A 24325-nucleotide genomic window follows, 5' to 3' on the forward strand; every position below is an offset into this window, starting at 1 on the left:
TTACTATGTTCCTTACGTTAAAGGATAAAGTAATCATAGGAGAAGTGGCTTAGCGATAGAGCAGTCAACTCTAGTTCGAGGGGTTTCTGGATGGATCCCATGGTATGTGAGGTTGTGACGGACAACATTGCTTCCATTAGTTTTCTCGCCTTCTCCTGTTTCATCTTACATTCTCAAACCACCAAATATTTCATAACCATGCACTTTCAGTAATCAATATTCAACTAACTCCACCTCTATTTGCCCAAATTGCGTTAGCGACACATAACTCCATCTCTCTTCGAATTTAATGCAGTGAAATTTTGTGAGTTAAATATGTTGAGGATTCAACAAGTAAATCCTACGTTTGTATTGCTTGTATTTCTCATAAAGTAAGGTGACCCAAATGTGAAAAGACATCCTGTGCGGGGAGAAGAAGTATGTGCCACTTCTAAATGGACAGATTCCATGAGTCATTGATTCCAATTGTGAAAGTAGTACCTCAACCTTAATCTGAGGCAGGACTGGGGTTGTAGCCTAGTTGCAAAGAGTTGCAGATCATGTTTCTGATTACATCTTTGGAGCCGGTACCTTGCGAAGTCGAGGCGTCTCCTGGCACCAAATGTTAACCCATCTTAAAACGCTCTGTCCTCAACATTGGAGATGCTGATCGCCTCCCATTCGCTAGAGGAGTTCCTTCTACTAGTAGATACAACCAGAATATGAAGGAGTTTCCCCTTCTGTAAGAAGCTCAATGCGTTATGTGATATTTGTAAATAATTTGACTTCTTCACACTATAAGAAACCAGCATACCTATACTGCATCCCTATCCAAGTAAATGCATTTATAACAATGTAACAATGCATTTGTAACAATTTTGTGTATTACTCCTAATCTTTCCATTCCATCTCGCTTGGGTTGCCATTTCATCTAATTCGAAACATAATTTAAAAAGTAACTTTCATTCTGTATACCGAAAACTATCACCTTTCACCATCTATCAACGATTAATATATTTTGTTCATCTGTTTAGATAATTTTAAAGAGATGACAGGGACTGTATCAGGGAAAATTTGAAACGTATTTGTAACGAATGCTAAACATTTATTGAGAGTGAAAAAGGACTTTTTAAAGCAATTTCCTGTAGTTGAAGTATAAGATTAAAGAATACATTTCATTTTCCAAATCCAAAATTGCCACGTAAAGATTAATGTACTTTTGTTCATCTGTTCCGATAATTTTAAAGAAGTGGCAGTTAGTTGTAAATACAATAAAATGATAAATGCCGATTTCAGTTTCTTATTTTTAGCACAATGTATATATTAAGCTTATTAGTGAATGTACTAAGGATATGCAGAATCCAGGTGCTAATGCATTTTTGTTCGCGATAGTACATTTCCTTCCCATGGATGTGTCCGAGCAGAAATACTTCGCACTTAGACCTGTGTTATAGGGGAATTTTGAGGGGGTACCGGTTATTTTATTTTCCAGAGTTGGCAATCCTACATTTCTCTGACTTTTTTTTTCGGACTCAGACGGAGTCTCTGCAGCATTTTGGATGTTAGGAATGCCCTCTACATTATGCACCTTGAGCGATTTCTTCAAGTTTAGGAACAAGTGATGATCAGAGGGAGCTAAAACAGGGGAATAGGGGATGGTGGGAAAATTGGATTTCCAAGATATTCAATTTGGTATTCAGAACTTGAGGCATGTGGACTGGGCAGTTGCCGTACCAAAATGATAATGCTTTTAGACAAGTTTTCGCGGGGTTTCGTCTTAATTGGCCCCTGCTGTTGGTTTTAATGCTAACATTTTGAGGTAGGTAGTGCACCATCATAAGACCAGCAAATAATTGAAACTATGACCTTCTTTTCTGATTTCTGGGTGCAAAACTTCTTTCGTAGAATAGTTCCACTCCATTGGCTAATTTTTGGCCTTAAGGTCATAGATATGGAGCCAGATTTCCTTCTTCGTCACCGATTGAGCAAAACTAAACAATAACAACAACAACAAAACGGAGCATTATCCTCACAACAGTCCAAAACTGCCTTTGGAGCTTGAACTCGTGCTTCTTTTGGTCACAATTCAGACATTTCGACACCCGCTTTGCTGAAAGCTTGCACATATCCAGTATACTGAACACAACTCACTGCCGTGATATATTCAATATCTGGTCTACTTTTTGGCAGATATTTGCCTGTTCTTAAGAATCAGTTAAGGGATATCATCATATGTTGCTAGTTCGGTTGCGGTGGAGGAGCGTCCACTGCGGGATATATTTTCAGCTGTGAAGTTCTCACTCAGTCTTGAAACGAGCTATCCAGGGTTTCAATAGTGCTGTACGAAGGACACTGCTCTCCCAATATTTGTGACACCTCAGTATGAGTGTCCTTTGCAGACTTTTCCTGGGGAAACAGGAACTTCAAGACGGTCTGACATTTTAAGGCTGTAAAACTTGGTTGAGCCTTCGTCATCACTGCTTCAAGCCTGAACAAACAAATAAACAAACAAAAAGTTACATTCATCAAAATATAAATTGCACCATTGCATACTAAGATACTAAACTTTCACATGAACCTACATTCAATGTTTTGCGCAAACAGAATGAGGGCAAAACCAGGAACGATTTCAGGAACTCTCGTATGTTCCAGAATAAGGATTGGAATACGATATTATAGTAGCTCACAGAGGTGGTTATATGCAAAGATTAATAGATAACAATAAGCTTATTGTTCCATTCTTTTCATTATAACTTCTTCAGATAAAATGAGAAATTAATGTGAAATAGTTCACACGTGTTACCAGGGGCAACCACAGGCTGGTGTTAGGGCGCAGGTTGCCCCCGTAAGAATATTTGGAAAATATAATTGTTCATTGAAAATGGTAAAATCAAACTGAAGAACGGAAAATTCAGAAGGGAAAAGAACAACTGGGAGCAGAGTGGTAAATTTAGGTTTAAAAGGTAAATTTGGGAGGGTGTATAACAGTATAATGATAAATATACCAACATTATTTATCATGATTTTCCATATTTTTTCTGTTGTTAGCAAACGTAGGATGTTTACTCATAGAGCATTGTTGCGCGTTCAATTTTATCTGATAAAGAATGCTCTGCCTGTTTCTACACGGGATGTTTGAAAAACATATACACGATTTCAGACCAATTTGTATTCCATTGTTGCAATGGAATCATGAATTGGCACGAGTATGCGAGTGGTCACGCCTATTCGTTAGTCTGTTCACAAACTTTGAATTCTATACTAGCGTAGTGATTTTAAAATTATTTTGTATGAATTTTCAAATTATGGTATTAAAGTTTTATCTAATTACTTACTGAAATTATTCTTTGTAGAAACAAATAAATAAAAATAAAATAAAATAAATGGAAAAGATTTATAATATTTTATTACATTTGTTTAAATAATTAACCGTATATCGAATATTTTTATACGTGAGTTATTCAGTTGAAACAGTATAGTACGATTTTGTGTTCTGTCCGGGCGTATAGCTCTCTCTCTCTCTCTCTCTCTTTTTCTTTCTTTCTTTCTTTCACTTTACATTACCGCTGCCGCAAGAGTTTAAATACTTAAAAAAAAGAACAGACATATCGAACTCAGCATCTCAAGTGGACCAAATAATCATCAAGCGTGAGTCTCAAAATAAATAAATAAATAAATAAAATTTTAAAAAAATAAAGCAACTTTCTGATTCAATTATGCGTTTAAAGAGTGTGTAAGTGCAATATATAAAATCTTACCTAATACTGATATTCTTTTAAAATTAGAGGGAATGTAAGGAAGGAAATCAAAGTAGTATATAGCCAGACGCCTGGCATCGTTTTCCTATAACCATCTCTGGATGTCTGGAGACATTCAGCTCTCCAAATAATTTTCAGAATAATGTCCAAATGAATATGTGTTAACCGGACCTCCCAAGGCAGTGATGGAACGGGTCATGGGTCACCGGGTGACCCAGTCTAACCCGGAGATTCAGAGCCGGACAGACCCGATGACCTTAATAGGAAAGGGACCCAGAAGAATTAACAGTAAAGAATTAACAGAATATATTCGGGGGGCTCAGCGGGGTATTTTATATATTCTAGACAACAAATTTCACAGGTCTATTAAACTTGGACAATCACTCATAAGAAAAATATGTAGCTTAACTTTCCCGTGAGTTAAACATGTTTGTAGCTTCATGAACCTTGTAGTTATCTTTCAGTTCAGTGTCTGGCATGCACAGACACAAGCAATAAACGAGAAAGAAAATTAAATTTAGTGAAAAGGTAATGAAAGATGAGACAATCACGTTTGTTAGAATTGCATTAGTAGCCACACACAATGTGATTGACGTTTCATCTCCGGTTTATGGGTCCGTCCAGGTCACCGGGTCTGGTGGGTCATTGGTCTGACTCTCTCTGGGTTAGTGATGTGAGGTGGAAAATTTTCCGCTATATTTTTTTCGGAAAATTTCCCGTTCTAAAAAATATCAATAATCAAGTAACAATTCCTCAGCAATCATAAAATAGGTTGAATTTATGTATAGAAATGTTAAAACTTGAAAGATCGTTTAAAGAATCTGAAAATTTTCATGGCTCAGACAATGATCAGTACTATGTAGGAACAAAAACAATTTTTCATGAATCGAAATATTTTCTGTCCTATGAAAAAATTGAAGATCTTTTTATGAGTCGGAAAATTTTCACAATTTTGAAGCAAAAAGTAAAACAACTTTTTTGTGAATCGGAAAGTTTTATTGCTCTGGAGAAACATGTGAAAGGAATTTTCATAGATCGGAAAATTTTCATCACTATCTAGAAACAAGTGGAAAAAAAATTCGTAAGCCGAACAATTCTGGATATTATATAGTGATGTTAGGTGGAAAGTATTTAACTGCACATAGAGCTACAAAATTGAATTTCTGTAGAGGGAAGTTAGTCAACAACAAATTATAATTTTCCAATTAGCTTTCGGGAACCGGAAAATTTTCTAATATTTCAAGTTGGGAAGTAAAATTTTACCCAGTGTTTCTCTCCCTCTCTTCCTCTGCGAGCTCCTTCGTTGCTAAGCGGTTAGCATACGCGCCTTTGGCATGGAAGACCTGACTTCGACTCCCAGCAGGAACTCATATAGTTCGGATTCCATGTTAATCAGTTGGTCCCATCTTATATAGTCTCGCTGCTGAAAGAGACGTTAAACTCAAAATCAACTCAATTCAATCTCTCTCTCTCTCTCTCTCTCTCTCTCTGTCTCTCTCTCTCTCTCTATATATATATATATATATATATATATATATATATATATATATATATATATATATATAAGTGTGTGTGTATGCAAAGTGCAGAGAACATACATCGAGTTCGTTGAGTACAAATATCCCATTCTATTATTTAAAATTTCAATTTATTAAAAGTCATGAATATTTTCCGATTTATAAAAACATACTCCACTTATTCCTACATCGTTGTCTAGCCATAAAATTTATTGGTAATAAATATTGTCTTAAAAAGTTTTATGAAGTGAAAAATCTAACGATTTATCATTTCAAAAATGTTTCAAAAACTTCAGTGTGTTCTCCCTCAGAATCCACTTTTGATCTTCCAATATTAGATTTCGTCAGTTTAATACGCGTAAGACGGTTTTCTCATAGCTTTACTAATTTTATAGATTTACATACTGCAACATTTATAAATAAGTAGATATAATATCAAGTGCCTACTGTAAATTTTTGGCTACCAAAATTCGAGTTTAAGTAACTCGTGAAAGCAAATACGTACTGACCATTTTCTGGAAATAAACATTTATTTATTTATTTATTTATTCAGAAGAGAAAGTGAAATATAACTAATAAGGAACCTGATTTGTATAGTTGTTCTTCCAATAAAATAATAAAAGAAACATAAAAAAGCTGCACTATTAGCGCTGCGTTCTAAAACTAACAAGTAATTTCATTTTAATTTGCAAAATAAAAAACATACTTCTTATATATATATCTATATATATCTATATCTATATATCTATATATATATATATATATATATATATATATATATATATATATATATTGTTCTATTGAATCGTTATTATTTCTAATACATTTTTATACATAATAATGATAGTTTTACAATAGAAATATCTGCTCTAAGATATTGATTATACTAAATTCCAATATTGAAATTATGATTTACGAGTGTTAAACACAATAAAATCATTTTTTTTCTTATTTTCTGTTATAAAAATAATTTTCATAAGGAAATTTTATGTAGTTGTTTCATTACATAGGCAGTCCTACATGTGAAGAAATAGTGGAATTTTCTGTTTCTGATATTGATAGATTCACAAAGGTTTCTTTTCAATTTCTTGTTACATTTTAAATATTGGATGGGATATTTGTTCTCTACGAACTAGATGTATGTTCCCTGCACTTTACACACACACACACAGAGAGAGAGAGAGAGAGAGAAAGAAAGAGAGAGGGAGAGAGAGAGAGAGAGAGAGAGAGGGAGAAACACTGTATATTTTTACTTTCCAGCTTCAAATATTAGAAAATTTTCTGGTTTCCGAAAGCTAATTGGAAAAATGATAATTTGTTGCTGTCTAACTTTCCTCGACAGGAATTGAATTTTATAGCTGAATGTGCAGTTAAATATAGTGAAAAATTTTCCACCAAGCATCACTATACATAATATCCAAAATTGTCCGGATTATGAAAAGTTTTTTTTTTCCACTTGTTTCTACATCGTGATGAAAATTTTCCGATTCGTGAAAATTCATTTCACTTGTTTCTGTAGAGCAATAAAACTTTCCGATTCACAAAAAAGTTGTCTTACTTTCTGCTTCAAAATGATGAAAATTTTCCGACGCATAAAACTTTCTTCAATTTTTCCATACAAGACAGAAAATACTTCGATTCATGAAAAATTGTTTCACTTGTTCGTACATAGTACTGAAAATTGTCTGAGCCATTAAAATTTTCAGATTCTTTAAACGATCTTTCACTTTTTAACATTTCTATATATGATTTCAATCAATTTTATGAATACTAAGGAACTGTCACTTGATCACTGATATTTGCTAAGAACGGAAAATTTTCCGGAAAAATATAGAAAATTTTCCACCTCACATCACTGCTAAACAACAATGTAGGAATAAGTGGAGTATGTTTTTATGAATCGAAAAATTTTCCGTTTCAAAATTTTCCGGAAAATTTTTATCACTGCTCTGGCTCTTCAGGATAACGAAGTTCGTAACCCATTCCATCAGTATCCCGCAGTCGTTCACGTTGATACGTGACACCGACAATGGATACATCTTATACAAATTTGAGAGGTTCTGGGACCACGCAGGCAAGTATTCGTAAAATTCATGGATTTCCACATCACTGAATGATTGCTTTAGAGTTGTTTCACTGATTTTTTGTTAATTACATCTGTAAATAGACTAACACTTTCTCAACGTTGGTAGAATTTTGTAAATAAGTTATATAGGGCTTCAGAAAAATCAGTGAAGGGATGCCACGAATTTGACCTATCCAATGTAGAACATTGGACAATAGACACTTAAGCTTTTGTGAATTGATTCAAAGCACGTTGTTTCTATGAATTTATCAATAAATTTTATTATGATGTTGAGCAACTATAACCAGTTAATAACTAGAAAGAGAAAACAATTTTGATGCTGAAATTTTTGTTAATGCTTTACATCATTGACTTTCGCTACGTACCCAAGAACGAAACACACACATGATTTTGGTTTTGTGTTTTGTATTTAGAATCGATAAACATTTTTTTCTATTTTACTATAAGTTGGTTAAGAAATACTTGAGTGGCTATGTAAACAGGTTCAAATGAATTATTTTGTGTAATATTTCTTATTATACAAATCGATAGCTTTTGATCTGATTCAGTTACTTTTATTTAAGCTTCTAACCTATTGTTTGTAAGTTCCTACTTCCCTTAAAAATTCACCAGTACTTAAAAAGTCATTTACATGCAAATATCTACTTTCTTGCTTTCTTTATTGTAAAAAAAAAGGTTTTGTTTTATTTGTTTACTTCTGGTGTCTCTATTGTTGCTATATTTTGTTTCAAGTTAAAGATCAGGGCTTAATAAATAAATATCTTATGCATGTGCATACGTTTTGCAGCTATAAATCTTCACAGAATATTAATCCCGGACATTGTTGCTATGCACTTGAGGGCTGGGAACAAGGAACTCCCCCAACTATGGACTTATTTGGAAGCAAAGCACGCTTCACGGTTTTGCGTGTTGGGGACTCTCAAATGTGAGAGCCCTTTTTTGAAAGCAGAGTTCTCTCTCTCTCTCTCTCTCTCTCTGGAGGAGTAACATTACCATTCGCAGCCGGCCAGAGATTCCACGAAGGGAGAAGAGTAGTGAAGAGGATCTGTCAGAGGTTGTGATCGGTGGTGTTAAATATCACATTAGCACAACCCTGTCTTCTTTGAAACCTTTTTGAAGGAAGGACATATTTTATTCATACGAAAATATCACCACTACATCCCTTACAATGCCCTCTTCACAACAATTGCTATATTATAGTTTATTCACTCCAGTACATTATTTGCGTTGCTGGGCATCAAATTGTTGTTTTCATTTTCCATCCGTAGTATCTATATGAACGAAAACTGTGAATTCGTGAAAACCTATAAGCTACAGAAATTGGCATTGCTTGTATTGGATTTCTCAATTCCACAGATGATGCTGAAATTTACCATTTCTTCCGTAATATTCAGCCATGATATTACTATCGTTTAAATGTGAACTTACGTTTAATTAGTGAGATTACTAAAGTTGTATGAAAATAATTGAAGTTATATTGTTAAACTCTAGTAGATGATCTTTAAATGAACAAATAATAATGTTCAATTAGAAACTGTAAAGAGTTAAAATTGAACTAAAATAATAAAGTACCCAATATGAAAACAAAATAGCAAGTTTAATTCGACTAATATTTTGTCCTAAGTTGCCAAAGGCTCGAAACATTTTGTAATTATAAATATGGTCCTTTAAATTATATCGGCAATTAAGTATGTAACTTCAGAATTCTTGCACAATTCCCACTGACATTTTTAAAAATAAAATGTCACTTGTTTGTTATGTTTGTATACAATGCAACATGTCTTGCAGAATATAAAGTCCTGTAACCCAACATTTCTTGATAATTAAAAGTAATAGGCTATAAATTGCAGATCCCTAATTAACAATGTCAATATATATATAATAGCTTGTTTTTCGTGATCGAGAACTACTACGTTGTGTACAATAACTTGCTTGTCCAACTTCCGTATATTTTATCGGCGTATCTCAAAGACTCCATCCATTAAGTAAATATTAATAACTTCGCATTCGTGGTCAGTAACCGTATTGTTTTCAAACCTTTGTTCAAATTTATATATGAAATAATGAAGTGTTGGTTTGATTATAATCTTGTGTTTGAAGTGCTGCCAGTAACAATTACTGAACATCATGCAATCATGTTGATATTCAAATATTTTATACTTTAACTCAATTATATATGCATGCAGTCTAGACAATATATTAATACAGTAGTTTTCCAGTAGATAACGCTTTATTTCCTAGACGATCGTTAATTGTACTCTTTTCTGTACCTGCGCTATAAAACTGCTTTTGTTTTTGTGTTGCATTAAATCTCGATTTTGTGTGCTATGCACGAATTATGTGTTTTCTTTATTTCACGTTATGACAAACGTATTAATACTATTGTTATTTCAACATTTTTTTTCTTTTTTATTAGGTCTTGCAGATATAGGTAAGATTACAGTGGTTAGCTACTAGTGGTAAGTTGTATTTTGGTATTATATTATGATAGAGTTTGATGGTGAGGAGAATTATCTAGATAATTTTAATGTTCCATTAGCTGATAAATGAGAAATATGTTCACAGAAAGTAATAATACAGCAGATAACTTGCGGTTAACTCATTTTATAGAATTACTTTCCCACACTCAGACACAAAGGCACATAGAAACAAGATCATAGTAGAGGAGTTTCTAGTGATGTATAAACGGATATAGAAGTGCACATGTTAATTATTTGTATAACTATATGCATGAAGTACACTTACTGGCCATTTCTAAACTGTGTTTAATAGTAACTAGATGGTGATTGCGTTCTGAAAACTTTCAAACAATTTCTAAACATTTCGAATTTTGTTGTGCATCATTAATTTGGTTTTACGGTTGTCCAACTTAACTCTTGACAACAACCTGCTGAATAATATCACCACCTCAATGATGCACAAACAATGATATAACTCATCTTCCAAAGTTATATCATTGTTTTCTTTAGAGCAGTGGTCGAAGTGAGACGATATATGGTGGTATGCCATACCATGTCTGGTTTATCAATGATGAAGGCCTACCGCCTCTGTTTTTTCAGTGATCAAGAAATACCATCATCGGAGATTAGATGCTAGATACCTTTAATAAATCCATTTTTATACACAACACATAACAAGATTGTATTTCTTATGTAGAAACAATTTCTAAATTGACAACACCGACATTTTGGTTATCTTTTCCCTACCTTTTGTTTTTAAAATGAGGTGTCTTCAAAGAAGTTCATCTAGTTTATATTTTGGTGTGCCATATTGAATTGTTTCTGTCGTGTGTGTATGTGTGTCTTCTTAATTTATATAAATGTCATTTTTTGAGCATGAGCGGATTAAGGGGTTGTCTGCTGTGGGGGTGATTCTTCGAGAGGTTTGGAATACCCTCAGTCGAGTGTGGGGTCCAGGAGCTTTCCCGCAGGAAATTTGTTAAAATAAAAACTCGGTGTTTGAACATGTTTGTGTATAATTCTCTATAATACAACATAAGGGGATATTTTTAATGTTTTATTTAGAAACTTGTTAGAGAAGGATCAAGTCTCTCCAAGTCCCCTCCCCCGTAACTAAAAGGAAGCCCTCCAGTGATTTCCAGTCATTATGTAAATAAAAGTGCAAACTTTTAGGCAACATACCCTCGCTGTATTTCAATATTTAGATAGCCGGTATGTCGAGTTAAAATAGTAACAAAACCGCCTATGTTTTTTTTCTTTCACTTAGAACACTGGTTTAGAGTGTTGCATACAGAAAGTGTGTTGTTAGAAGATAATTACTTACGACAGTGTAAGTTATGTAGTTAGTATTAAATTTCGTGAGTAACAGGCAAAATTTTAATTGTATGATGTGTTAACAACTATATCTACTGATCAAGTTGTGTGGTATTATATAATACAAACAAAACTATAACCAAGGTTTTGTCTGAAGATAAATAGATAAAGAAAAAGAACGCAAAATTTATGTAATATATAAATAACATTTTATTTACATGCTACAACTAAGAAATAGAATTGTTATTAGTAAATTGCGCAGTAGAGTTACCAGCAAATGTGAATATAAATACCATATATGTGCATTATTCAACACTTTCGAACGACTCAACCAATTTTAATTGAGTTTCCTTCGACATAGAGAATGTTTTCCCGTCATAGTACTGAAAAGAGTGGTGTGTTTCAATTGATCAATTCATCCCGTAGTTCTTGAAGAAAGTGCATTCAGGGTATTTGGGCTTTATTTTCTCATGGCTGTCAGAGATGTTTTGACTTTTATTTATTAATTCTGATTCTATGATCTCTCTTATTTAATTTATAGTATCGCGTTAACTAGGTTATTGCTATTTGAGTTTCGTATATTTCATGCGGTTCGTCACGGAAATGCTTAGCACATTTTTTTTTTTTTTTAAGGAGATTTAGATTAAAGTGAAACGGTTAAAATTGAACTATGTGACTACATTTTATCTAAAGGGATAAATAAGATACTGTATGTTGGGTATGACATTATTTACGGTTTATTTTCTTAGTCCAATGGCCGGTGAGTACGGTACTCCAATTATTTTTTCGCTGTATCACACTTATTGTTTGCATGCTGGATTATCTTACTTTAAAAAAAAAAAATAATTCAGCATTAAGTAGTTTCGTCTAAAGTGTGAATTTTCATGAAAACTCTATTCCTCAAGGGAACAGAACGCTCATAGTCTCAGCAAAAATGCTTTTTTAGACCATGCTTTGCGCCAATGCAGTGTAGATTAACCACATATCACCAACCTGTCCTATTACATTAAATTTTACTTTTGGTTTTAGTGTTTACTATATATATAATTTTTATCTTAGCTCTTTTGGCGCGTTGAATGAAAAAAATAACACATTTTCAACTAGCATCGAAAGGAGGGAGAAAACAAGTGCAGAATGCTAACCTTATACATAAAAATCGAAGACCAATAGCTACGATCTGAAACATCCCTTCGATTCGAACGTGGACAGCATTTTTCATTCGACGAAATGTCTCAAAGACGTCAGAACGTTACGTTTGTATGAGTGTGTCATACACAACAAAACTGTTCTCATGGGAAGAACGAATTGGTTTCCGTTTTACATTCTCGAAGATATGCATAGAGTGTGACAGGGTTGAATTTTACATACACCAGATACTCTCACTTGCAGTTCATGATAATCTGTTATCTCCCGTCTATATTTATGTAGTGAAATTATTTTACGTAAATACCTTTTCACAGAGTACTTACTTGCTTATACAAAATCAGTGGATAACTTGTAATCAATAAATAATAATACTCGCATACTTGAGTTTGCAAAACTGAAACAAGCAATGTTACTTTTTCACCCATTGTTACTAAATAAGTGCATCTGAGATGCAAAATTAAACTTATTGAGCGAATCTAGCCTAGTTAGTGGTAAATTATTTTCCTAAAGTCAGGACCAAATTATATTTGATTTTCACACCCGATACATCATTTATTTATTTATTTATATTTTAGTTTCCCCTCCACCCAACATACGGTTATACACATATTAATGTTCAAATCTAGCAATAATAAACAAATAAGACGTACTTGTTGCTCGAGAACTGAAACTTTTTTTTTTTTTTTTTTTTTTTTTTTTTGTAGTTGATCTTAATCGCTGCACGTATATTGAAAAGAAAAACTAAATTTAAAATTTTGCCACCAATGGAGTGCTATAAACATTCGACTAAAATTTAGAGACTTACAAGTTGAGATACAAGGACTCGATAAAATAAAAATTATAAAGCCATTTAAAAAAAACACGAAGATTTTCTTCACAGCTTTTTTACCTAGAAAATTTTAAGCCTTTTTCTAGTGAAAAAGAACCTAGATGATGATGATGGCATTTCGGTAGGAGGTAGAATGATTAGATGCATACGATTTGCAGACGATATGGCGCTTCTTGCAGAATCTGAAAAGAAAATCAATAAAATGTTAGAAAAAATTAGAAAGGGCTTTGAAGAATATGGGATGAAAATAAATGATAGAAAGACAAAAGCCATGGTGATTGGAACAAAGGGGTCTGTGTCAAATATAAAAGTAGGAGGGGAGAAAATGGAACAAGTGAATAGTTTTCGATATCCGGTCTGGGCAGTATTCTTAGTAATAACATGAAGTGCGAACGTGAAATAAAAACAAGGATAGGAATGGCGAAAGAAGCCTTTAGGAGGAAGAAAAGTCTGTTTTGTGGGACCTTGAATAAAGAGTTGAGATAAAGACTTGTAAAATGCTTCGTGTGGAGTGTTGTACTGTATGGGGCGGAAACGTGGACATTACGTAAAGGTGACGAAAATCGACTGGAAGCCTTTGAAATGTGAGTATGGAGAAGAATGGAAAGAATTAGTTGGGTCGAGCGGAAAACGAATGAAAGAGTGTTAGAAATGGTGGGTGAGAAAAGAACAATTTTAGATATTATTAGGAAGAGGAAGAGAAACTGGTTGCGACATTGCCTAAGATTGTATCATGAGGGACGTCCTAGAGGGTATGGTGGCGGGAAAGAGAGGGAGGGGGCGAAGGAGACTACAATTAATGGACGATATTGAAACAGAAAGATCATACGTGAAGACGAAGAGGTTAGCGGAGGACCGTGGAGCATGGAAGCTTCTCAGCTGCGACAAGTGACCTGCCAATAAAGGCAGAATACCTATGAATGAATTTTGTACGTTTATTTCTTGAAACAGTGTATATACTATCTTTTGTTTCCAATTATAACGCGAAAAAATAAAACACCTAATTACTGCATTCTGAAGGAAAAAGAAACGTTGGAGTCCAATAATCAAAAATAATACATCACTCGATAGGAAAGAAAACGAGCAAAGCTGCAAACGCAATGGCTCTCCTGGTTCGAACGAATTGTTTGTGGATCTATTAGAATAATATTCAAGAACAAAATTTGTTTACTGAAAATATAATTTGCAGTTATTGGCAATAACTGTTCTGAAAATGTAGTAGTAAGTGTTCGTAGAACAAAATTATCATTTATATTTTATGAATGAACTACAACTTCAGTTAGTGACGTTCTTCAAACTAATGACACATTTTACGTAATAAGTTACGCGGAACTAGTGATGGGTAAATACCCGGGAAGATATTTTTCGGGAATATTCCCTGGAAAAAATCCCCGGAAGATTCCCAAAAAATGGGATTATTCCGGGAGTGTATGTACAAACACAAAGAAAATTGAATTATATTACTATATTATGATTTCAAAGGTAAATTATTTTCTTATCACTGTATATTATTACTGTTATGTCCAGAGGATTCTTTAAAATGTGTATTCTGAACGGCATTATGTTATTCTATTAATATTTTACTATATTTAGAGAATATGCATACATGTATATTTACTTACAATAGTATGTTCTATGCAAGTAAATATGTGAAAAAAAATGGTATAGTAAGTCCACTTATTTTTACACCGCTAAATAGTTTAAATTTACATGTAAGTGGATTTTCTAGACTTGACTTTACTATTGATGTTATAAACATATTAAATTGTTATGTGTTATAAACAAATTAGGTTGGGCAACTGTCAGAAGACACATGTCTCACCATGTCTCAGAAGACACATTTGCGCATACATATTTAGGTTCACAATATTTGGAAGATACTAACCTAGTTTTATAATTTAGCACGTAACATTGAAACACACGACCTTTCTTCCTACCTATTTCTCGAAATTCCATGCGTTAATTCGCATGGTCCGAGCACCTTTTCAGAAATTCGAGTCAGAGCCAGGAAACAGACCGACGTCTATTACTAACGGTGGTTTGGGGTGTATTGATAGTACTTCATCTCTATTTTTACGAAATTTCTACATTACTTTACAAACTGGTTCCTTTTCATCATTTGTAAATTAGTACTTTGCTACTTTTTAGTGCAAATGGAAATGGAACTTAAAATATCATATTATTAGTTATATAAAGTACTATCAAAGAATTTTATTTTTTTTTTAAATCTCTGAATTATTTAAAACCTAGAAGTAAATAATAATACACGAAAACAAAGTAATTAGACACATGGTTCTTATAATTTGGAAGATAAAGTAAGTAAATGGAAATAAATTCCTTCCCGGAAATTTATATGTCAGGGAAAAAACCGGGAATATTTCCATTTTTATTTTCCTTCCCACGGGAATATTCCCATTGCCCATCACTACACGGAACAAGTGTATCTGTTTTTATGCCTAGAGTCTACCTCGGGACCAAAACACAGTTCACCCTGGGCAGTTCAATATGTAACAATAAAGGCGCTGAAAGTGTAACAATAAAGCGCGGCTACCTCTTGAATGTTTCATAACCCGAGTCAACATTTCATTTTCCAGAGACCAAAGTTTCCAATTGAACCATTTAGTCAAATGAAAACTGTAAGTCTAGCAGATACACAGGCCGTAGAAATCAACCAATATGTGTGAGGAAAATAGATGCACGTGGTTGACCTTTAAAACCTTACTGTGAATCAAATGTATGCATATGGGGCTGAACGTGTTAAGTTTACGAAAGAATGAGCGTATATGAGGATACGTATGCCTTATATTTTTGAAAACGGTCTAGTGTGGAATAACCAAATATCACAATAACTGGTTGTGATTGAATAAGAACATTATGAGAAATCAGAAACGGGGAAAAATTTCCCTTTCCTCCCAAAAAATCCTAATTTTATGACAAAAATATATATTTAAAAAAATCCATTCACCCTCTGAAAGAAGCTAGCTTTTATGCATCTCCATTTTCAAGTAAAGAACATCATAATGCATTAGATAATATAATCTCGGAAAGTACTTGTGTCAGTTGATTAACGTTACCGTTTATCCCACTGTGAACAGCAAGATTGACTGAAAGCCATTTGCATACAAATATATACATAGATCTTAATACATTATTTTATGTTTTTAATATTAATTTAAATATTATGGCTAAACATCATGAAAATTGATCAGATTTAAATATCTACAAATATTCAAAGTAGTGTTTATTATTATTTTGTTTTCTGTATCTGAAGGTGGATTTAGTTAAGTTGTTGAATTATGTATAATTACTGTAATATAGAAGATGAAGCAGGAATTGATGATGGACTTCATGTATTCTAAAGGGAAGAGAAAATACAGAAATTGTAGTGAAAAACTTTGAATGTCTTCAATTTCCAGAAACCTAATTTCCCTTAAAATACATAAACACACATTTAATATACTCAGTGGAGAGGACATAAGCAATAAGGAGGATTGTTAATTTAAAATATGTATGGGCCTCAACATAGATCAACTAGTTTACAGTCTGTACTACTAGTTCCAGGCACCACAGAGTTTTCGTGTTACATTGTGTTTTCCTAGTCTCTCACACAGCTTAGCATAGTAGCAAAATTTGAGAACAATATTACATACATTTGAAGGTCTTCACAGGGGGCACGGTGACTCAGTGGTAGAGCACTTACCTCTGTTGCCTGTGGGGTCCCTGGTTCGGTCCCCGGACGAGTAGGTTTGTGGTGGACAACATCGCGCTCATGGGTTTTCTCGGGTGCTCATATTTCCTCCTACTTTCTCACTCCACCAATGTTTTCATTATAATTTTCTTGCTTTATAATTCATTATAATTCACTTGCATCGTATTCCTTATCCTAACAGGCATAATCGTGGGACATTAAACTCAAAGGGCCTTGTGCAGAGTTGTTCTGATGCGTGATTAGTGCCATACTAAAAAAGTTCGACTAACATGCAGTAGTCAGTCTCCCGCAGTAGTCAGGCCTTTAGTATGACGCTAATCATACGTCAAAACGACTCTACATAAGGCGGACAGATTTTATTTCAAAGATTGAGGCTTTTCACACATTTTAGAATTTCACAGGAATGTTTTGCTAAGTTTTTTTTTTATTTTGGCCACTGGAAAAGCCGACCTATAATTCTGAAGTAAACTTATACATCTTCTGCTAGAAGAAGAGGAAGATTTGCGAACAGCCACTAAAATTAGTGAATATTTCCAGATATATATATTCAATTTGCAAGTTTTGAGTTGGACCCCGACTGGGACCCTGCGAGTGCCCCGGGGACACAAATTTTTCATTCGAAAGGTGCTGTGCTCCCCACACTAATTTGATATGTATTCGCTGAGTTTCCTTACTCGACCGTTTCCGAAAAATCTGACTCGGAATCTGACTTTGTAATGTATAGTATGGAGCTCAATTTCTAACTTTTCACGGTTATACCTCCGCAACGGTTGCGATCGAGGATGTATCTCTTTTCGTGTTATGTTCTTTTGGGACATGTTACCCAACGGCCATAGTCTCGACTCGAAGTCAGAGTTACACTTGGATAGGTTCCCTCGTAAGTGAAGGAAAAGTTGGCTGCCGAACTACCATACGCCTTGATATTCTAAATTATCATTTCTAGGCCCTAGATGATACCTATGGATTATTTCGTACGCTTTTGTTTACATTTTTTTTTAAAATTTAACGTCCCACGATTGTAACCTTCAGACTGTAGGAGACATATGATTTGTATAAGTAAATGGTTGTTAAAGTAGAATTTTACTTCCCTTTCACTGGGAATCGAACTAGCCACTTTTCTAAAGTTAACTGTTTAACCGAATATTCCTCAGTAACTCAATTGCACTCATTGTTTACTTCATTTTACTTTTTTTTTCTCATTAGCCTCGTAAGAACAAGGACACGAAGGCAGAAACATCGAGGACAGTTAAAATTCCAAAGCCTCTCTCAGCAGCAATCTAACCCGGAACCACATACACAAAAGTGTATGCACTAGCCATTTGACCTTCGGGGGAGGAGATACTAGACCAGCAGAGGATAGTTTTGTTTGTTGATAATAACAATGTTAGAAATATCACTTGTACACTAACAATTAGACTATTTAATAGCTCTTGTTTGGATTCTGCATTTCGTAGTAGCTATTTGTTTATATTTTTTTCAACAAAATTGCAATGCAATGTGTGTATATATGGATATGTTGCTTCGATAAATATATGTTGTAAATGTTCGTGCATAAACTGTTTTGTGCACATATCGTACACTCTCTATGCGTTATTTATTATCATTGCTTAATATTTTAAAATAATTCTGGTTTAGATTATCTTCTTGGTAAACAATGTGGATAAAACTAATTATTTGTTTTGAGAGTAGTAATCTAATAATAACGTCCTTTCGTTTCGTTTCGTCATTTGATGAAAACGCTTTTCTGCATGTTGCACGTTTTAAAGGTGAGTTTCTTATGCTTGTAATATTGTAAAGTGTTGTTCCACCTGGTGTACAGCCTTGATTTAACACCGTAGTACTTTCATCTGTTTCTATACCTCAATTGATATATTCATAGGGAACGGTCCAGCACAGATACCGACATGCATTCCACACTGCGTTAGTAGATGCAGATGCAAAGCCCAGAATTCTACTACAGCGACATGGAAAATGTCATTGTGTGCTTAGACAGGTACCTGAGTATATATGAGAACTACACGATAGGGGTGTTCCTTATTCCGGAATTCCGGAATATTTCGGAATGAAAATCTTAATTCCGGAATCGGAATTAAAAATTTTCTCATTCCGGAATTCCGAGATTACGGAATTCCGGAATTTTGGAATTCCGGAATCTCGGAATTCCGGAATCTCGGAATTCCGGAATCTCGGAATTCCGGAATCTCGGAATTCCGGAATCTCGGAATTCCGGAATCTCGGAATTTTGGAATTCCGGAATCTCGGAATTTTGGAATTCCGGAATCTCGGAATTCTGTAAGTTCACTCCGAAAAATTCGAAATCTCGGAATTGCGGAATCTCGGAATTTCGGAATTCCGGAAGTTCATCCCGAAATTTCGGAATGCATGAATCTCGGAATTCAGGAACTTCAGTCCGAAATTTCGGAATTTCGAAAACTCGTAATTCCGGAATCTCGGAATTTCATCTAGAAATTTCGGAATTTCAAAATGAGAACTTTGGTTTAGCACTTCCAAATCTGAAATTCAGAATGCCGAACGACTGTACGTTGTTCCAGCATATCAGAATCTCGGAATGTTGAAATTTCTGAGTCATGGCAATCGAAATTGTAGAACCAAGTAACTGGATTTTGAAATTTTAGAGTTCCTTGATTTCATAGTTACAAAAGTTCAGAAACTGGAATCTTCAAATAACATGATTATGAGATAGACATCAACTCAGACAGATATAATGATGAAACTTCCTTTCACTCGTTGTCAGTGGTGGCTATACTCCGTCCTTCTGCGGAGCGGAAAGTTCTTAGCCATGGTACTCATTGAACAAAATTTAAACACTTCATTTATTGGTTCTTGTCTTTTTAATGTTCCCCAAAGGCAGGTTCTATGACATTTATACATGGTTGCTAGCTGGGCCACCAGTGCAATACAGAAAGAGTATCAACTAGTTCCTTCCCTGGCTGGCTTCAAAATGACATATAGAAAATGGAAAATTTAGAACCACGGTGAATACATAAGTTGCGAGTTTCATGTTCGTTACCCACACATTTACTTGCACACTTAAACTGACATTCCTCTGCTATTATTCCACCCTCGTACTCCTTGATGTTAAGAAGCCAGGTTCTCAAAACGTAGCTGAAATGCTCGTTCTTCGCACGGTCAGAGTAAGTTTATGAAAAATAATTGAACCCCCAATTATCCTTACGATACACATTTCAACGATTGTTTACACGGTTTACCCCGAAAACTATGGATTCGACACTAATATCGGTCGTTTCTCATTATTTTTGCATTTAACGCTCTTTCAACTCGCCTCCTTGGGAAGCTAGGAGGTTTCTCACACACAATTTGTTTCCAGGTTGTAAAGTTATATGTTTAATTTAATAATTGAAATTGCGAAGTTTAATTGAAATTGCTTCGGGCGTTCCAGAGTTATGTTGGAACAAACATACATACATACATTTTTATAAGATAAAGCATGTAGTTCTTCTCCCTCATAACTTTCTTAGTTTTTAATTTCTTGTATTTGGAAAATGGAAACTTTTCAATAAAAACGTGGTTCGGAGCTCACATACATAGTTGATTCCGTAACTAGCTGATAGTAAATAGTTTTTCATAACGTAAGCCTTGCATAATGCTATTACACACAAATATTAACTGTTATGCCATGCTATCTTTTTTTAATACATAAAAAATAAACTTTCCTTAGTGTTAAATGTATTTTGTATTACTATAAAGAAGAAATAAAAATATAATAGATCTAAATTAATGGAGAATTGAAAATAGAATATAAGAAACATTCATATATTTATAATAATTGTAATTAATATTTGTAAAAACAGTGGAGAAATAGACAATCTAGGTTTCAACACAAAGTAATAATGAAATGCCATATCAATAGAACTTTAATCCTCTCATGTTTCTTTAATTTAATTTAAAGAAACCTTTAATTTTAGTTTCTACATTTAAAAAAATCATAATCGTACAGCTTTACATAGTAGCGGACTGTTACCCTTATAATCTCCCTGTTCATATGATCAATAAAACAAATAAACAAACAAAAAAAACTTATTCTCTTTAAAGATATTGGTCAATGCTACTTAAATTTCGTATAAATTTCCATTGATTAGAATATACATTATTACAATTAATATACAAAAACTAAAAAATATGCATTGAAAAACTTTATTTTTCAAGATATCAGATTGAAACTTTACATATGAATTATGTGTACCTCTGCAAATTTCTTCTGAATATATATATTTTTTGAGATCCCTACGTGAAACCGGGCCCGGGGCCGAGGGAAGCAAGTGTTCCGAGAGGGCGATTTTTTAATGAAAAATTTCCGGTTCAAGTGTATGATACGGACATGTAAATCGTACCGTTGGAAAGGGCTCGATATACCAAAGAAAATGAGCCATGACTGTTGCACTATATATATATATATATATATATATATATATATATATATATATATATATATATATATATATATATATGTGTGTGTGTGTGTGTTAATATAGGCCTATATAGGGCCTAAATTCAGACTTTCAACATTTTTTTCCGCCCTTTGTTTTCAAGATACAAGATTGAACTTTTGCACACGTATTATGTATATACATAAGAAAAAAAGCTTCAGATCTCTACATAAACGCAGGCCCGGATCCGAGGGGCAAAGTGTTTTGGCTGGATTTAAAAAAAAATGCGGGTTTTTCCCGAATTTTACGGTTCAGGTGTATGATACGAACATGTGAGTGATACCGTTGGAAAGGGCTCATTATACTGAAGAAAATGGCGTTTGAACCATGACTCTAGGCCAAGTAGTAATAAACAGTATATTTTTGAAGTACAGTATATATATATATATATATATATATATATATATATATATATATATATATATATATATATATATATATATATATATATACACGAAAAGAATTGATTACCTTCAGACTTTCAAAAATTTCTCCTGACCTTAGTTTTCAAGATACAAGATTGAAATTTTGCACACGTATTATGAACACAACAACGTATTTTATAAAATAATAATTCAGAACCCTACGTGAACCCAGGCTTGGGCCAGAGGGGCGCAAAAATTTCGATTTTTTTTCGAAAAGCCTCCCGCTTTTTCCGTTTCCGGTGTATAATACGCACAATCGAGTGGTACCGTTGGAAGGTATGCTTTATCCTAAAACAGAAAACGAGGTATGAACCATGATCCTACGATAAATAGTAAGGAAGCAGTAGCTGTAAAAGTATAAAATAAAGTATAAAGTATAAAATTTACCTGAGAAAGGGGAAATCCTAAAAGAGTTAAATTTATCGCACCTTTAAAAGTCAGGTGTTGATTTATGAATCCCCTGTTATACTAAGTCAATAATGTAAAACAATGAGAACATTTAGCTTATATTAAATAGCATTTTAAAATTATTTTGGGACAATAGCTTTGTTCATGGACAGAAATATTAACTGTTCAGCATGCTCAGCGGTAAGAGATGCTCTATAATCTGTCACTACATTGCCACCACAGTTGAAAACTCTCTCACTTGGCACGCTCGTAGCAGGAATACACAAATATTTTCTCGCTAATTTTGTTAATCTTGGAAGATGGTGGGAATGGCTATTCCACCAAACAAGTTTCTCTTCCTCCAAATCTGCATCCCCAAGACTTAGGTATCAGTTTAATTCTTCTATTTGACTGTCTTCTTTATCGTTCCTGTCACCAAATTTCCTTCGTTTTAGGTAACTGTCAAATCCTTTAGAGCCAACATTCCCTCGATCATCTTTTTTAGGACTTCCTGCTGGAATAAATCTCAACTCATTCAGTACTGTACCTTTTATTATCTCAGTATCTTCACCCAAACGATCTTTAAACCTGGGATCTAAGAATGTACACATTTTCAACAGTATTCTGCTTTCTTCATCCTCCTCGTATCGGGATTGCAACGGAGATAAAATTTTCATTTTCATGCTTCTTTCAATTTCTTTGAGTGCTGCTTCTAACATCTGTTCACTATCTTCTTCTTCAGTCAATTAGTCATACAGCGAAAAATATGTTTCCTGTGTACTTGCTTCGTCTTGTTGTGATGTATCTTCTATCTGTTGAGATTCTTCGATTTGAAAATCTTTTAAGATTTGTTCATATAATTGCCATGTGCCCGACGCTGTAACCGATGTTTCAGCTGACATACTGTCACAAAGCATTTGTAAGGGCGATAATAGGGTCATGATCATATTTAATAATTCTATTTCTTTGTTCTGAAGGATAAGGTTTTTATGTTTTGTTCGGGACAGAAATTTTGCTATTGCTTCTTGATTTGTCAAAGCTACCTGTATCAAAGGAAGAGTAGACCACCACCTTGTTGGTGTGCATGACGGAAGTACTTTGCGCGGGAGGCCTAATGCATCTTGCTCTTCTTGCAGCGCACGTCTCATTTTGCTGCTGTGACTCGTAATTTGTCTAAGTTTACGAAGTTACCTAATAACTTCATTGACTGGATGTAGCTGAAGGGCTTTGTTCACTTCAATATTTAAAGTATGACCGAAACAGCTCAAATGTTGGAAATCACTCAAGTCAACAATGACCTTTACAATATTGGCACTACTGTTGTTACACAACGAACATTTTCAGTTGGTATTTCCGACATATCTAACTAACTAACTAACTCTATGGCCTATGGGACCCGGAGGTTCAGTGCCGCGTTCACAAAAGCTCTCCACTGACTTCTATCCTTAGCTAATTGGATCCAGTTTCTACTTTGTATTCCTATCTCTGCGAGATCCATCTTAATATTATCCTCCCATCTGCGCCTAGGTCTTCCTAATGGTCGTTTTCCAATGGGTCTACCAGTCAAGACTTTGAAAGCGTTTCTACTTTCTTCCATTCTAGCTACATGACCTGCCCACCTAAGCCTCCTAGACTTGACGACCCTAACAATGTTGGGTAAACCTTATGAACTATGTAGTTCCTCGTTATGAAGCTTCCGCCATTCCCCATTCTCGTTCCTCTTGGGTCCGAATATTCTTCTCAGGATCCTGTTCTCAAATACTTTCAGTCTATGTTCTTCCCTCAGAGTAAGCGACCATGTTTCGCAACCATACAGAACAACAGGCATGATTATCGTTTTATATATTTTAAGCTTCAAATTCCTCGACAGAACTCGCGACGACAAGAGATTTTGAACCGAATAGTAACACGAATTCCCTGCTTTTAGTCGACATTTAATTTCTTCGTGAATATGATTTTTGTCTGTTAATATTGATCCTAAATATTTGAAAGTATTTCCGACATATCTATACTAAAATATAAAGCCTCTAATAGATTTGATGTCGGAAAATCGGAATTCCGGAACTTCATCGCAAATATCGGAAGTTCGGAATTCCGGAATCTTGGAACACGATCCGAAATTTCGGAAGATCGGAATTCCGGAATCTCGAAACAAGATCTGAAATTTCGGAAGATCGGAATTCCGGAATCCAGAACACGATACTAAATTTCGGAAGGTCGGAATTCCGGAATTTTTAAACTCCATCG

General features: G+C 34.2%; 1 long non-coding RNA gene across 1 annotated transcript in view; it reads left to right on the forward strand.

Annotated features, from left to right (window-relative positions):
• Nucleotides 1-24325, forward strand: part of LOC145687736 (uncharacterized) — a 562050-nt gene that overhangs the window by 273660 nt on the left and 264065 nt on the right. Inside the window, exon 3 of the long non-coding RNA XR_014131730.1 lies at nt 9757-9771. This is a non-coding gene — a long non-coding RNA (uncharacterized LOC145687736). The remainder of the gene's footprint in view (nt 1-9756; nt 9772-24325) is intronic.

The sequence above is a fragment of the Thermobia domestica genome, chromosome 6, assembly GCF_964235325.1.
Source record: "Thermobia domestica chromosome 6, izTheDome1.hap1.1, whole genome shotgun sequence".
NCBI lineage: Eukaryota > Metazoa > Arthropoda > Insecta > Zygentoma > Lepismatidae > Thermobia > Thermobia domestica.